Source organism: Columba livia, chromosome Z (genome assembly GCF_036013475.1).
Source record: "Columba livia isolate bColLiv1 breed racing homer chromosome Z, bColLiv1.pat.W.v2, whole genome shotgun sequence".
Lineage (NCBI taxonomy): Eukaryota > Metazoa > Chordata > Aves > Columbiformes > Columbidae > Columba > Columba livia.
Window position 1 is genome coordinate 4,911,729 of NC_088642.1, and position 16,398 is coordinate 4,928,126.

At 37.8% G+C, this 16,398-nt stretch overlaps 1 long non-coding RNA gene across 2 annotated transcripts; it reads right to left on the reverse strand.

The window, feature by feature from the left end:
- Window positions 1-10,190: 10,190 nt before the first annotated feature.
- LOC110357406 (uncharacterized) lies at window positions 10,191-14,777 on the reverse strand. 2 transcript variants are annotated; one of them, XR_002411049.2, is made up of 3 exons: window positions 14,707-14,777; window positions 11,736-11,823; window positions 10,191-10,666 (listed from the first exon to the last, which is right to left on the reverse strand). It is a non-coding gene; the product is annotated as an uncharacterized LOC110357406 (long non-coding RNA). The 2 variants fall into 2 exon arrangements; XR_010469108.1 differs by having other exon boundaries at window positions 11,689-11,823; window positions 14,707-14,774.
- Window positions 14,778-16,398: the final 1,621 nt, after the last annotated feature.

The following is a 16,398-nucleotide window of genomic DNA, read 5'->3' on the forward strand; positions in this document are numbered from 1 at the left end:
ACAACAAATGCAGACAGTATGGTATACCCACATTTGTGTGACAGCCACTTGAAAAGTCAAGTCTGAATGCAAGTGAAGCTTGTACTTGTTAATCAGTCAGTGACAGGCTTGATCTCTTCCAAAACTATGTCCCCAAGGTGATTATCACTTTCTTTAATAGAATACAGTCTGCAGTATGTCTGGAGAAAAAAATATTACACTCTTTAAAACTGTCCATGTTTACCCTTTGGCAGGCTGTACTGTTTGATAACATTCTTATAATGATTGCTATTAGTCATACTACTGTCCTGTACAAAGGTTTGGCAGACTTTCAAACAGAGGTATGATAATGAACCAGCTCTGGTGACTCATTCTTTCCACTGTAGCCAGAGAGGTCAGTGCATTATGACCCCTAATATCAGGTTTACAAAGTACAGATTCACTGAAGTTTGATGCCACTGTTCAGGCATTCTTCATTTGCTGGTTGCAGACCTTTAGGACTGTTGTCCACCATTCCCAGAATCCCATGAATTGGTTTCTGTGCAAGAAAGGTTCAAAACAGTTGGATATTCCTTGGCTAGGGTGGATTTGAGATACAAGTTACTATCCAAGGGAAATTTTTATTTGAAATCTGCAACTAAAAATGAGTCCTACTCAAATTTGTATTAACTCTCTATCTTTCCTTTGATAAATTGCTACTGAACAACTTCAGGAAAATACAAATCAGAGAGTCTGTTAGACAAAAGTTGCTGAAAAGAATGAGTACAGTTTGATTTTGAAAGGCCTTTTTCCTTTGGCAACACTGTTTACAAACTAGTTCACCTGCTGCTAGAAGAGTCATGCAAGTGTTAATGTTCATTAAATATTTGGAACAATAGTGTGCCCAAAGTATAGCATGTGTTGTGACGTTTTATAGAGGCTTCACCATAGCACACTAGGGGATGGAGATGTACTCATTCCAAGACATCAGCAAAAGATCTTCATAAAAATTATATAATTTAAAGTTTTCTTCCTTAACTTACAGTGCAAATCAGGGGTTGTTTCCATAGTCAACTGCATTACTGAAAGGAACTATCGTTGCTCAGGGTATGAGATAGTTTAACTTTATTGTTAACATGATATGGGTGCTTAAACATAATTGTCTAATGTCATTTGCCATTTTAGATGCGCTAGGGTTTTATGTACATGCCTCCAGCTGCACTCCAAAAGGGTATATGTCTGACCTAGGTCTTGTCTCATACTGACCGCACCAACTGAATATCTCAGATTTCTGGGATGTTGCAAGTGAGATTTATATTTTAAGAAAGCTGACTCACTGGCACATGTCACTTCTGGTTTATCTGTTGTTGTAGAGTCCCATAAGCAATAATTTTAATGAAATATTTGGAACAATAAAGTTCCCAAACTGTAGCATGTGTCATGAAACATTTAATTAAACCAGAAATCTTCAGATAGCCATTGGGTATTTTTTGTATTGTAATTAGACATTTTTCTTTTGTTAGACACTTTGAGAGGAGGAACAAACAAAACATTATTAAATATAGCTAAAATCCTATCAGAAGCACAAGAACCTTTCTGAATGGCTTTAGAGATGCAAACTTAAGGCACTATATATTCCTAAAAATATTATATAATAAATGCTGGAATGTTTCCTAATGACAAACTCAGTGTACTACTCTTGCTTTGCAATACTTCTGCCATACCAAAAAAATTGCAAAAAAAAAGCACCAGGTTTTCTGACAATCTGTGATATTATTGATCCAAACAGCTTAGTTCCTTGCTATAAACTTCAAGTGAAATTTTTCATTTTAAGACCTTTTTACAGCTGCTCACAGCTTTACAAGGACATAATTTCGTGGACTGAAAAACTTTGCTTATGTAGTGTTATTTGCATGAACTGTACATATAACCAGACCATACATCAAAACACTTTTGAAACATTCTGACCAAAACAGCTCAAATACCCCCTATACTAGGCAAATTATAGAAACAAATGCTCTGTTTTGTTCCCAGAAACCTCATAGTCTAAAAACCATAAAAATGAAAGCATTTTCTTATCTTAGTTGTGTGTTGTAATACAGACTGCGCACTTGGCAAGCAAGTGGTTTTAGAAAACTGCCTAAGTCAACTTAATTCAGTCCCTCCCTGGGAATTACTTAATGATGGGATTATGTACCATGGCATTCTTATCTGTTTCAGAAAACTGATGTATGCTGGGCATCAGACTCACAGAATAATGCAGACTGCTCTTTGTAGGACTGCATGTCAAAAGCTGAAATATTGATAGCAAACAAATTTGTAGACTGGAAAGAGAAAAAGTATAATCTGAAAACTTAATGATTAAGTCTTGTTTGCAGTGGATTGGTGATTAATGATGTTTTAAACAGAACTAATGGGAAAGTTGGAAAATGAACTTACACCTTTGTAGACCTCCAAAAAATCACAGAAGGAAGAGATGACATAAAGGTTTTAATCAGATTTCAAACATATTTGACATACTCTTAGTGGTCAAAAATCCACTTGAAGGCAAATCCTATTTGAGGTGTAAAATCCCTGATGTGTAACGAAGCACAAAATCTGTCTCTTTTCTCCTCCTGTGTTTTTGGACATCTATAGCTGTAACAGGTGAATTTCTAAAAGAAGGTGAGTTTGCCGTCTAACATTTTTCCTCACTGAGATATTTCACCTGCACCTGTCCTATTACCTCTCTCGGACCACTCATTCTAGAAATGTTCTATGAGTAAAAAGATATTACCTGCTAGACTTCTTGACAAGGTGTGGCTGGACTTCCATTTCCTCTCCCGCAAGATCTTCTGCCCTATGCTTCTGATCTGCCAAAGATCATCTACTTCCACCCCACACCGTTTCCTACCATTTTCTGTGTTTCTATTTCTTTTTGGTCTGCCTACTAGGCAAGAGGCAGCACAGTTAATGCTGTGAATGTGATGACTTGTCAATCTGCCTCTCAGCAGCTAAATTGGCCAGGCAGAATTTGTAGCTTTTTAGCAGCCACATGTAATCCTTAGGCTGTATTTTTGTACAGCTCAGATGTGAGTACTTTAATATCTTTAAGATTCCTACTCCTCTGTCCAGTTTGGTTGATGTTAGCCAAAGGGATCAAAAGCTATTGTGAGAAAGAGGTCTGACAGAAAGACTTAGTCACACTGACAGAAATGATGCCATCATATCAGGTTTGTCCCCTTAGGAAATCACACTAAAATGTGGGACGCTATCAGTATTAAGAAATTTGATTGCTGCCCTGGAGAACTTCCTCACTGAATCTGCCATAACTTTCTGACATGATGGTGGGCACATCACTTCAATCATCTAAGTGTGACTTCAAATATGAAATACAGTGGAACTGAGCTATGGCAAGTAGAGCTGACATAACTAGGGATTGTGCTTTAAAAAAGCCATAAACTACCATATCATGCTAAGAACTCTGAAAACAAGGACCCTGTGGGACTGGGGTGGGACACAGAATTAGGGCAGACTCATGGCCTGAATTTTTCTGGCAGACATTTAGGAAAACTTTTGGATTCCTGAAGGGAAATTTGGGTGAAATTCAGAACCTGAAGTTTTGGAAGACAGTTCTGAAAAACTATGCTTACTTTTACTACTTGCTACTGGAGTGAATCTGAGGTCTCTAGTGAGAAAGTAAGAATTTGAGTATTCTGATAATATTTTTTAGTTTCCAGCAATTTCTGGAAGCAAAATACATGACCAGTGCCTGAAGAAAAATATTTCCTAGAACAAGGGCTCTCCAGAATAATTTGGTGGCAGGACTGCAACTGGTGATAATAGTGTCAAGTTCAGTCACAACCGTAGCAGCAAGAGGTTGTGTCTATCTGCTCCTCTAAAACTCATTATTATATCCTCTCAGTTCTTACCACAGCCTACAGCAGACCAAATTGTAAGCACAGTCCCAGTCCTCTGTCTTCCTCATGTTCCTGTCATATTTTTCGCTTCTATGAGCTACATAGAGTTCATTCTGTCCTGTTATTACTAATCAGCTGACTAGGAGTAAGAGTCCCTGGTGACATGCTTACACTGAAATTATTCTAAGAACTGTTATTTTTACAAGTTTCCTATATATGCTCACACAGTACATGCTGCTGTCTCATCCCTCTTCTAAGGTATAATTACATTAGGCAATTGTACATATTGAGAATCTTGCTATATTCATGCTGTTCTTTTTCATTTATTTACCTTTTATTCATTGTCATTTGAAAGAGGAGAGAAGATGGCAAGGGAAAGGCATCCACCACTAGCAGCAAGAAATACATGTTTTGTGTCACCTTGTTTTCCAGAAAGATAGAAACAATCCAATATCTATTGGACATCCTTAAGGAAAACATGCTGAGGTAGTGATGTACATAGGACCAATTAGACAGAGAACATACGTTACTTTAATTTGAAAGTGAAGCTTTCTATAAAAGAAACAAGATGAGATGAGATTAGAAGGCTGTGCTGGTTTAACTGCGATAGATTTAATTTTCACAGAAATATGTGCAGGGACACAGACAGGACAGCTGACCCAAACTAGCCAAAGGGGTACTAGATACCATATAACATGATGCTCAGTCTATATCTGGGGGAGCTGGTGGGGAGGATGGAATTGCTGCCTAAGGGATCGGCTGCCCAAGACCAGGGCATTTGGTTTTGTTTTTTTTTTTTCCAGTACCTGCTGATCAGTGTGATCATGTTTGAGCATGGAGTGCTCTCTGAGTCATGGTTATTTTCTGTATGAGACTGGTGTTTGCAGTCACTGTTCAGGGGACCACTGCTCAGGAACAGGCTTGGCATTGGTTTTACGGTTTGTGAGTGATTGTATTGTGTATCCCTCACTTTGCATATTCTTTTATTTTTATTATTGTTGTTATTTATCTCTTCCTTTGTTGATAGATTACACTGATTGTATCCTTCAAGCTTCACTTTGGGCAACAGAAAAGATTGTTGTGGTTTAGTCCCACTTGTCAACTAGGACCATATGGCTGCTCACTCCCCTTGTCTCTCCATCCTGGTGAGGTTGGGAGGAAAACCGAGAAACAACAGTAGAATTCATGGGTTAAAATAAAAAAAGTTTAACAGAACAACAAAGGAAGAGATAAATAACAACAATAATAACAGCAGCGATTCCCCAAGCAGCAATTCCCTTCCTCAGCCAGCTCTCCCAGTTCTACACTGAGCATGATATTGTATGATACATAGTATTCCTTTGTCTTGTTTTGGTCAACTGCCCTGGCTGTGTCCCCTCCAAGTTTCCTGTGAACATCAACGCTGTCCCAGCAGAACCAACCCAAAGGCCAAGGTAGATCTGTACTAATATGTAATCCTCAATATATACATAATATACTTACTACAGCTTTATATCACTGTGTTATATATAATTATTTTGAACCTGTAATCAAAACATCTGTTGTACTTTCTCAAATAAGCAATTCTACTGAAATATTACTCTTTTCTTTAAGAGTAGGTTTGTGGGACACCTTATAAGTTTCACCAGATAACTCTAGAAAATGTTGTTAGGCAAAACGTGTTTACCGTTTTAGGCCATGGAATCGCAGAATCATAGAATGGTTGAATGGGAAAGGACCTTTTAAGGTCATCTAGTCCAACCCCCCTGCAATGACCAAGGCCATCTTCAACTAAAACAGTTTGCTCAGAACCCCATGCAGCCTGGCCTTGAATGTTTTCAGGGGTGGAGCATCTATCACCTCTCTGGGCAACGTGGGTCAGTGTTTTACCACCCACATTGTGAAAAATCTTCTTCCTTATGTCCAACTTAAACCTACTCGCTTTTAGTTTAAAAGTTACTTCTTGTCCTATTGCAACAGGTTGTACTAAAAAGTTTGTCCACACCTTTTTTGTAAGACCACTTTAAGTACTGAAAGCCTGCAATAAGGTGTCTCTGGTACCTATAAAATGATAGAATCATAGAATAGCTTGAGTTGGAAGGGATCTTTAAAGGTTGTCTGGTCCAAAGCCCCTGCAATGAGTTAAACAATCTCAACTCTCTCAGCCTGTCCCCATAGCAGATATGTTTCACCCCTCTGACTGTTATTGTGAGCTCCTCTGGACCCTCCTTAAAAGGTCTGTGACTTTCTTGTACTGGAGACTCCAAAGCTGAACATAGTGCTCGAGGTGGGGTCTCACCAGAGCAGAGCAGAGGGGCAAAATCGCCTCCCTCCACCTGCTAACCATTCTTTTCTTGATGCAGCCCAAGATATGATTTGCCTTCTGGGTTGCAAGTGCACATCACTGGCTCATGTCCAGCTTCTCATCCACTAGTACAAGCAAGTCCTTCTCCTCAGGGCTGCTCTCGCTCCTTTCATACCCCACTTTGTATTGATACGGGGGGTGCCTCAACCCAGGTGCAGGACCTTGTACTTGACCTTGTTAAACCTCATGGGGTTCACATGGACTTACTTCTCAAGGTTGTCCAGGTCCCTCTGGATGGCATCCTGTCCCTCGTGTGTGTCAACTGCATCACTCAGCTTGGTGTCATCTGCAAACTTGTTGATGGCCTAGTCAACCACATTTTTAATGTAATTGATGAAGATATTAAAGAGTATTAGTCCCAATATGGACCCCTGAAGGACAACACTCACCACTGATCTCCAGCTGGACATTGAGCCATTGACCACTATCCTCTGGATTCAACCATTCAACCAATTCCTCATCAAGTGAACAGTCCACCCATCAAAAGCATACCTCTACAATTTAGAGAAAAGGATGTTGTGGGGAACTATGTCAAAGGCCTTACAGAAGTCCAGATTGATGACAACCATAGCTCTTTCCTGGTGCTTTGATGTAGTCATTCTATCATACAAGGCTGCTAGGTTGGTCAGGTAGGACTTGCCCTTGGTGAAGCCATGCTGGATATCTTGAATCACCTCCCTGTCTTCAATGTGCCTTAGCATACCCTCTAGGAGGATCTGTGCCATGGTCTTCCTAGACACAGAGGTGATGCTGATATGTCAGTAGTTCCCACTTTCTTCCTTTCTAACCTTTTTAAAAATGGGTGTGATTTTTCCCTTTTTTCCAGTCACCAGGGACTTCACCTGACTGCCATAACTTCTCAGATATCATGGTGAGTGGCTTGGGAACTGTATCAGCCAATTCCCTCAGGATTCTGCATTTTGTCAAATCTCACATATTTATGTATGTTAAGGTTCCCCAAGCAGTCACAAACCCGATCCTCACTTACAGTGGGAGACACTTCGCTCCCCCAGTCCCTCTCCTGCAGTTCCTCCACTAGAGAAATGTGGGAAGAGAGGTTGCCAGTGAAGACTGAAGCCACTAAACTTGTTGAGTACCTCAGCCTTCTCCTTGTCTGTTGTTATCAGTTTGCCAGCTGTGTTCATCAGGAGTGGTACTTTGACCTTCTTTTTCTGGCTGACAAATATATAGAGGTCCTTCTTATTATACTTTGTGTCCCTTGCCAAGTTCAACTTCATTCCTACGCAACCTGGTAGCTTCCCTGTACTCTTCCCAGGACACCTCTCCCTTCTTCCAGTGCCTGTGTATTTCCTTCTTGCCCTTTAGTTTGACCAGAAGATCTCTACTCACTCAGTCTGACCTCTTGCCATCAGCTAAAAACCAGATGATCCAGATATTCAAACTCAAATCTGGATTCTGGTTTCAGAAATAAGTGATAATCTGAAATCTTGGCCGTTTTTGGTAGTGACTGGTTTTGTTTTATAATTGCATCTGTGATGAACCCAATGAAATCTTGAGATCGTAGCATGGGTCATCTTAATATGTAAGTTGTTTTACAAAGTCCCTCTATGCCTCTCCTTTGCACCTGAATATTGGAAGTAGTCTGTCTTAGAGGAGTATTGAGAAAAAAAAAAAAAATAGAGTAGTAACAGGGTACCATAATAATGAGCACCTGAGCAAAATTTCTAAGAAAATTAATCATTTTATTTCCAGAGCAAGATTTGATTGACATCTGGTAAGACAGACCAGGAGCTAAACATAGAACAATGTGCATTAACCAGGAGCTCCTGCTCATTAAATGAGTAGTACCCATTCTGAATGAGACAAGGGTCCTGTGGATTGAAATAATTTTATGTAGCATTGTAAGGTGTATAAACACACACAAGACAAATAAATTCAGGTACACAGATAGGCTGAACTCTAGCATATCTTAATATTTAGTGCTGAGTGTGTAAGTTTTTCCTGAGAGTCTTTTTGTCTAGTTATTGTTTGGTTTTCAAGATAGGTATTATGAGTTTTTCTCATTAGCTTTCATGTGCATAGGATCTCATTCTAAGAATCTGGTTTAAAATGATACAGGGAACCTGGGTAAACTAATGGATATTTCCAATTCTTTTAATCTAATAAGAAGACAAAAAAGTATTGTTTAACACTGCAATGTTTAGGAAAAATAAAATCTCCCTATTCAGGAGGTCTGTAAGTGTTAGGAATACTCAAGTATTGGGCATAATTTGAAACATAAGAGTGGAAGATAATTTCTGTGTGGTCCTTATGAAAGTGGAAAACAAAACAAAAAAGGCATAAACTTATTTTCTGCTACTAATTATTGAATTAAATAACATGTGTTCCCTATTTCTAACAATATATCTCTACATTTGAGATTATTACCTTCTTCAAAATATTGCCAGAGAACACAGAAAAACTTTGTTTATCCTTTCTGTCAAGTCAAATATTGTCTTGACTTCAGAATAAAAAGTCTGGACTGTTTTGTTTTGGTTTTTAATATTACAACAATTGGTTTCTTTGAACTTGTCTGCATGAAATGAAAGCTGTATCAAGCATTCTTCGTATGCTGAAGAACCTCTAACAAAACTAGCTCCTGACAAGTGAAGTATACCATATTAAGCAGAAATTCAGTGGAGCAGAATTGTAGTTTCCCCTTTTGGCTTGTCAGCCACTGCTTGCATCACTACATTATTAATTTTTTTGTTCTTGCTGTCCTACAAACCAGAGCAACCTCTTTTCTTCCCTTCTTTCAATCTCTTTCCCTTCTTGTTCTCTACTTTTGAATTAGGTTGAAATAAAATTTGTGCATATTCAGTCTTCAAATTTTATTTCAGAAAATTTTATAGATGTAGTGAATAGTAATGAAGAGTACATGTTCATTTCTGCTTATGGCTGGTTAGCATGTGAATTACTTGGAGGCATCAATGTACAGGATGTACAGTGGGAAGAAATAGTCATAGAATAAGGGGGAAAAATTACCTACTTTTTTAGAGCACCGAAAAATAGAGCTCTTCACCACTTGACAGGCTTGTAAGGAATAAAAACAGAAAGCTACAGATTGATCTCTTAAATGTATCTATTCTGCTCTTCATGGTACTGATGTAGAAATAATTTGGCTCAGAATTCCTAACATTATGTTTAGTCAAATGAGAGCATTACTGATAAATACTTTTATCTGGATGGAGTACTTGTTTTCAGTCTTCAATTTCCTTTTATTTCTCTAGTGGCTCTAGGAACTCCACCCCACCTTGAAAAATTTAAATCTAACTGACACTGTATTTCAATTTTCTTACTTGGTGTGTTTCTCTTCCCCAAAGAATACATGCTGTGTAGGGAAAACATCACTCAGAATAGAGTGCAATGTGTAATAGTATGATATCAGATTTTCAATGAATTTTGGGAGTACTAGATCTTGAAAAACTAAGCTCCACATATTGTAATATTAATTTGAATGCTTAAATTGAGGCATGTTAGCCTTAAAAACTTCAGTCAGAGCTTTCACATATGATGAAGGCACCCATAAATTACAGAATATTTGAGATCAAGTAGTTACCTCTAGATCTGGATTTGTACAGGGTTTTTTTGTTTGTTTGTTTGGGTTGTTTTTCACTAAAAAATACTCTTCTGAATCTCTCTCCTTTCCTTCCTCTCTTATTTACTGTGATTCCAGTTTCCTGTCTTATGTGGGACTCAGTGCATATGTGTACATAACAGTCAATATTACAGAATTTCTACAACTAACCTCCAGAAATGTTAACAATACATTTGTTTAATTGTACTATGTAATCCTTAAAGTTCAGATGAAGAGCAGTCTTAAGGAAGAATGTGGTATATAATACATTTTTTGTCCTTGGTAAATCCTTCTGTAGTGCAGAGTCTTTAGTCTGCATTTCAGTGAATTTCTCCGCTCTTTCAGCCTTTAAATAGTGAACCTCCTACTAGAGTGAAGCACTTGTACATGTAATATTCAGCTGCCATAGATACTATACTAAATCACTGCTTGGAAGGAATATGAGAAAGTAGATGTGAACCTTGATGGATTACTCTAAGTGCTGCATTCAGTTTGCATATTTATTTTCTGACTCGTACAACATTACATTTGAAAAATGTCAATAGGTCTATTTCTTCCTTTAAAAAGTGAGGCGTAGGATACTCCTGTGTTAGAGAAGTTTCTTTTCCCTAGGTTTCCATTAGCAAGACTGAGGCATAGATTCCAGAAATTCTTCTTAAATAAATATTTCATTCACAAGGTACAGTGTAGAGCAGGCTGAGCTGGGTGCCTCCTAAAGACAAACCCTCAGCAGAAAAAAAATTGGACAATTGTACCCCCACAGTCCAAATCCCCAGCCTGCAGGCATCATTCTGGACCTATTGCAGAGTCTAGAGTCTCCCTGTTCTTAATTGGATATCTTCATCAGGCTGGTCATCAAAGTTCTGACTTTCAGTTACTATTTTGCACCTGTAATCAGACAAAACAAGTTATTGGTTATAACCAAAACATTTTTCTGTTTCTCATATTCTGTTACATGCCATTGTGCTCCTTTACTTATCTCCAGGGATGCAGCTCCCCTTGTGTTCTAGCTTGAAGACTCTGAGGTTTTCTTTACTTAATGAAACAGAAAGCTCAAAGGTTCACAGATTGCAGAAATTATGCTAAGCAAACTTACCAATGTAAAGCAAATTCTATATAAGTAGTTTCTAACCAAGTTCTATAAGAAGCAGTATACTCAATAATTCAATAAGCTAAGGCAATCTATTCCCCAACATCCTGTAATAAATAAGATCAGAGGAAAGACTTGAACATGGTTATGAATCTCCTGGTTGAATGTTTTAATCTCTGATGTCATGAAAGGAAAGAACGTATTCCAGAGGGTTTCTCTGGCACCTGCTCCCTCAAGCATGGCTGGAGAATGAATAAAAAAGAGGTGAGCAAGGTGAAGTAGGTATTTGACTTCTTCACATACTAGAGTAAGTTTTCTCAAGTATGGCCAGGAAATAAAACATTTAGTAGAAAGTCCTTCTTATTGGTCTAAGTTTTCTTAAGACGTTCCCACCCTTAAAAATAGGTTCAACAGGGATTTCAAGGTTTGAATTTTATATTAAAACTCATAAAACTGGAGTTAGGTGTGGCTTTAACACTGAAATCTCTGTTTTGGCATAGTCTTCAGTCTTTATATTTGTTAATTAAATTAAAAAAAATAAAAGAAGAAAGCAAACAAACAAAAAGATTAAAAGTATCTTTGTTAATTAAGGTTAAGATTTTAAAAGAATTCTGAGTGAATTAGCAAAGAAATTAAAATTAATTTGAGCCTTCTAAAACCATAATGCTGCTCTAAAATCTCAGCCAAATTTTCTAGTGGTAATTTTTCTTTATTTGAGTTATACTTTAACTGCTAACACTAAACAAAAGGCAAAAGAGATTCCTGACACAAAGACAGTTCTGATTCTTCTTATTATTTTCAGCATTGTTGGTATAAAAACCTGCACTTGAACAGGAAATTGTCTTTTCCTCAACAAGTAGAGGCTACCAAGATGGAAGAGTGTTGTATCTCACGAGGTATCTATAGCCTTGGCTGAAAGCATGAGAATTGTTCGGACCCACTGGGATTGCAGAGCCTGTAAAACATATACAGACACAGTAATTTTACTGGTTCACATACGCTACCATTCATGAACATTAAAATCAGTAGAATCTAGCTGTTGCAGAAATAACACTGTCACCTGAAGCTATATATTTCCTACAAAATTATTATATTAAAAATAAACAAAAAAAGGTAAGAAATGTCATAGGAATTATTAGTAGCTGCTGCCTCCAAAATCAAATCTTCTTCTTGATACCTTATTACATACATGTATCTGCAACCCCCAGAGATCTGATCTGCAGACACTTTGGAAAGACTGTGCATGCCAGTACATACAGGCTGAAATAATCCTGAAGCCTTTACTGCAAGCATTTAATTGCAGCAATGAGGGCCTTTATTTTCCCTCCCTTCATCCACCCTCTGGAATTACAAAGAGGTCTTACAATGAAAAAAAGAGAAACAAAATAAACGTGATTCTGTATTTAGTAAACATTGTGTAAACCAAATTCCGAAGGGACAGCAATATTTCTCATTCTTGGAACAACTTTGTCACCAGTTAAACAACCAGTGATGCTTCCTTAATTTAAAGAACACCACTAAGCTACTGATATTATATCCTCCATCCAATCTTACAATCTCATCAAGACACTAACCTATACAATATTACTATAGAGAAGGAAAAATAACTGGTTTTAAGATTTTTTTTTTTTTTTTTTTTTTAATGAGTAAATGAAACAGTAACTTTAGATTCTTCACCTAACCTTAGGAATGGAAATCAGTCCTAAAACTAGTGTAAAAAACTTCACATCTATATGTGCAATAGGTGTTCTAAATTCCCACTTTAGAAAATGAATGTCTAGTCAGTATAGCTAGTGGTCAAGAGAAAGATTCTGCTCAGCCTACAGCTGATCCTTGAGGCATGACTCAGTCTTCTGTTTAAAACACTTATTTAGACTTCTACACATCTTTAGGTGAGCTAGGGAATTTATTCAATTGCCTAAATTATGTTGGATAATGACATACGAGGCAGCTTACCTAGAACAACAACCATAGAAGGCACATCTACCCCACCTCCAGTTGTTGCCCCAGATTTGTACAAGTCTCCAGTTTATCCTGTCTTGTATCCACTAGTTCTGTATGCAACTTTAGGGCTTTTAAATGACTCTAGATAGATGGTCAGAGGCAATTTAACCAAGCCCCAGAGTAAGAACAATTCATCTCTAGATTCGTAGGCCTGAAATTAGATATCTAAATCTGGTGCATGATGTAGAGGATGATTTAGTTACCTAAATCCATGTCTTTTGTGACATTTCAGGAACCCTGTGGTATCTGATGCATCCACATGGAACTGGTAAGCACATTACAGAAAATATACATCATTCTGCAGCAAAAACTGGAGGGCATGCTGATATATTTCATGTAACACTGGACATTAAATTGTGTGAAGCTGAATTCAGTCACAAACTGGGGTGGAACACTGAGTCTGTAAGACCAAAGAGACAGCAAGCTTCGTCCTCAAGTGGCAAGTCCAAGATTGTGGGTGGGTGTGTCAACCAAAGACATACATAGGCATTTAAAGAGTGTCAAAGGCTGAGAGATAAGACAGGGAAAGATGCTAACCCCTTTGTACTGTCTAATTGTAGCACTAAATGTAGTGGAAATTAAGCAGAGTATAACTATTTAGATCCTTTGCAGATCCCTTTGAAGTTGTTCAACTTTCAGAAGGACTGAATGCTCTGCACTTCCTAAAATCAAGGACCGATACCTGTGTTCTTGCTGGGGTTTAATTTAGTAAGCATGACTGAAGGGCTTGATTTTCATTGGTGATGAATAGGATTAATGTCTGTAGTTTGACACCTGGCAACTAGAGAACTCAAAATCAGATGTTATTTTTGAAAATGTGAAACTATATCTTTAAGCTCCAGGGGAATATTTCACAGAGATGGAAGGGGGCTGTCTCTCCAGCTTCACCTCATACATATAAATCAGCAAGTTATATCTTTAAATGTTAGTTGACTTTCAGGGCAGGGGGAAAATATATTGTTTAGAATAACTGTTTGTTTGTTTGTGTGTGTGTTTGTTTGTGTTGTTGATTTGTTTGGTTGGTTTGTTGTTGTTTTTTTTTTCTTTTTTGAAGGGATAGGATTAGGTTTCCTTCACACATATGCTTTGGGATCTGAAGAAAGATGAGAGTTTATTTTTAGGTGGGGCACCACCTTTTCCAGCCCCATATACTTATTTGAGGACTATATGCTTAGGGAAGTGTATGGACACTGTCGCTTAGCAACCACTCTCCCTCTTCTCAGAGTAGCAGGAGGATTCTCTGCTCATGCATGTGCACCAGCAACCTGGTTTTCAGACCACAGAAGGGCTTGCTGTGATACAGGCAGTTGTATCACATACAGAAATATTTTGCAGGTGATCAATCCATTCTAACTCAGTACAGGCAAAATCTGAACCAGATATTTTAAAATTCTGCCTCTGAGTTGGAAATATTTGAGATCATTGTTTCTTGTTTGCTGGGAAATTTAAGGGAATATTATACAGGCAATGAGTTCCTAGTCCAAGTTTTTACTGAAGAGTCTGGTAAACTACATGAAGTTTTGCTGAATTATCCAGGATGTTTTCCTAGAGCAGAGGGAAATGTGAAGAGCATATAGCCACAAAAATGGACAGTCATTACTGTTATATTGGACTGAACTGAAAGATAGTCACTTGATTGGTTAAGAAACACAAAGGGCTCGCATGATGATTTTTTCCCTCTGGACACTTGTCAGAAGTGTAATGAAGCAGCAGTGGGCTGGTTATCTTTCTCTGTGTTTGTACTGTTTACGTGGGTGTATGCTAGTCATCGGATGCTGATGGGTCTAAGACGTACACTAGATGGTGCTTGCACAACACAGGGATCAAAAAGTACCTCTGTCTCAAGATGTGTCAGCAGCTCAGTGCTCCACCTTCTCAAGCATCTTCTGTGACGTGCACTCTGTTCCATTAAGTGAGGTCATGTAATTGAATATAGAATGTTCATGAGTGATGTAAAAAAAAGGCTATCTGCTAACTCACTGACCAATGCAATAAAGAGATAAAAGCATTCATTTGCATATCTGTATACATGCTTACATATGTTTATATCCATACACAGTCTTGGCAGCTTCAATTTTCTAAAGACAGAGAGCTGGTGTTGTGAAAACTTTGCTATACTGCTTTAAAGAGCTATGCATCCACAGAACTGAGATGAAAAGAAAGCTCTTTACTATGTTTGTACATCACCCAGCACCATGCAGGTCTTAACTAGTATCAAAAATCTAGCATTACATACCAGGAATTTTGAAAAAGAAGGGAAAACAAACATACGAACAAACAAGCAAACAAACAAACAAGTGTCTTCCTCATTTCATCAGTATTGTAACAAAAAAGGAGAAAAAAAAAAAAATAATACCCTGTATGCTGAAAGAAATAATCCCTGTGCAGTATATAAAGACATATAAATTCTGTGGAGGCTTTTTATATATCCTCGGGACACATGAGAAACTAAAGGGAAGAAAATGTGAATCAATCATTATCGTGTTTTCATGTGCTCTGTAAATTTTTTATATATCAACAAAGAATGTCCTGGGTTTCATTCAAAAATAACAATAAAAAGTTTCACAAATTACTGGTAATAATTCAAGTGCCAAAAGATATGTTTAGTATATCCCTGCTTAAGTAAGATAAACATAAGAGTGAGTTATACCACATATTGATTCTTGGTCTGTTGTTTTTAAAGTCCAGACAGAGTAACAATTTACAGTAGTTTAACATCCCAATTAAACATGTTTAACTCTAAATTTGTTTAAGGATCTTGCTTATTTCAGTCATGTCTGAAAAAGTTTCTGCAGTTCTTTACAGTACAGGTGTTTGGTAAGAGTAACAGTGGTGGTATGATGTTCTCTGTGTTTTTCAAATGGGATGGGCTGTAATGAAGTTTGGGCTAGTGGATATGGCTGCTCCTGAAAGAGTTGTGTAGGTCCATACCAAGGCCAAGTTGATGAAGGCGCAACAGAAACAAATAAGCATAAATTATATTAACCGTTAGGTTTTCAGCTCTCAGGATAACCAAGGCACTTCATTCATCTGTGTTTTGACACTAGCTTGCCATCATTCCTTGGCCTTCATATTTGAATTTTTCTGAAATTCAAGGACCTTCTCTGACTTCATTGTGAAGAAAGAACATGTTTCAAAATGGGTCAAGACATACTAGCTTCTAAGTGGCCTATCATGGAGCAAAATCGTGCCAAATTATGCCTGCATCTGGATTTAGTTATTTAGAAGAGCAACAACACCTGTTTCCCATTTATGCAGCAGAATTAGCAGTAGGGCTCCAAATTTGGCTGCTATGATTCCTTCTGAATCCAGGAAGAGTCAGATGCCAGGTGTTGGCTTTTGCAGCTCTGTTGCACCAGGATATAGCTTTGGCTATTATATGCCGTAACAGTTCTATTTACAGGCAGTCCTTCTTTCTTGTTTTATTTCCTCCCATTCCCCTGCCTACAAGCCTCCTCACTCCATGTCCTCAGTCCAAACTTGGAGACAAATATCCAAACATGGTAAAATCCAGAAATACCTAGGT